The sequence below is a fragment of the Galeopterus variegatus genome, unplaced genomic scaffold, assembly GCF_000696425.1.
Source record: "Galeopterus variegatus unplaced genomic scaffold, G_variegatus-3.0.2 Scaffold617, whole genome shotgun sequence".
NCBI classification, from domain to species: domain Eukaryota; kingdom Metazoa; phylum Chordata; class Mammalia; order Dermoptera; family Cynocephalidae; genus Galeopterus; species Galeopterus variegatus.
The window spans coordinates 22,909-24,310 of NW_007726728.1; positions in this window are offsets into that span (position 1 = coordinate 22,909).

A 1,402-nucleotide genomic window follows, 5' to 3' on the forward strand; every position below is an offset into this window, starting at 1 on the left:
TCACAGAGACTTTTTGCTGTGTTTGAATCATATCTAAGTCTCTCCCCCACACCCCTCTCTATCTAGAGATAGATTTTTTTCTATCATTATTTCCCATCTCTTCCCAAACTTGAGCTTCTGGTGTGCACCATTTTGTGTATGCCTGACTCCTTCTTGTCCTTTAGGTCTGAACTCAAATGTCACCTCTTCAGACACGTCTTCTCTATGTGCAAAATCTGGGGGGGGGTGGTCCCACTCTGTTGCTGTCCATCAAAGTACCCAGCTTCCTTAATAGCCCTTATCACAATTTGGTACTCACTTAAAAATTTGTTTACTTAATTGATTTATTGCCAGATGTTGGTCTGTAAGTTCCTGCAGTGTGGGGCTGTGTGCCGGGTTAGCTGGATTATGCATGGGGGTACAGTCCCTGGCACATAGTATTTGTTCAATAAATATGAATGTGTAGCCAGACAGCTTTGATTTTGCTTTCTTCTCTTTCTTCCTCCTCTCTCAGGCCCCAGCAACAAGGCACTTGGCCCACCAAGGAAAGCAGCAACTCAATCCACAGAAGACTAAAGGGGACTGAGACCCATCTGGTGTAGGAACACCTGGAGTCATGCCAAGAAACAGTTGCTTGCAGCCCTGGGGAAGCTGTGATTGCCTTGTAGATGCTTGGTCCCAAGGCCAGGCATGGATGGGAACTTTCCTTTAACTTCTCTTCCTCCTGCAGGGATCCCAAGTCCAGTCCATCCTCATAGGGGAAAAAGTAGAGGAAACAAAGTGAACTAAGTGGCTGATGTGATTTGCTGGGAGAAAAGATAGAGACATGGGTGTCCCAGGCTAGACGGACCTGAGAACATTCTCAAGGGAAGGATTTTATGTCCCTGTCACAAATGCTGACTGACATCCGACATGGCCTACCCCTTTAGGTGAGCCCTCTCCTCTAAAAGCCCAAAACCTCAACAGGAAGAGTCTACAGGTTGGCGGTGATCTGAAAAAATTCACATTGAGAGCGACACACACATCAAAGATAAAGGGCAGGCAGCCCTTTGCCCACCTCATCCTTGGGAAAGGCAGCCTCACTTCATTTTCTTGGAGACTGAACAATTCCCTTCTTGTGCAGCAGGATAACGTCACGAGTTTGTCTCCTGGGCTAGACGTGGACTTCTGAAAGGGCTATTTAAGAAGAAACACACATTTATAGCCAGGGAATAGGAACTATAAAAATATTGCCTGTAGACAAAAAGTGTTTTGATGAGGATTTTAAAACTTTCACCAGGGTTTTATTTTCTTTAATAAATTGCTGTTTGCAACACATCCCCTGACCACCCTGTGTCAGTGGTATGTTTATTCCACTGGTTGCTATTTTAAAGGTGCCCTAAGCTGTTTTCCAGAGTCTCAAATTCAAACAAACAAATCTATC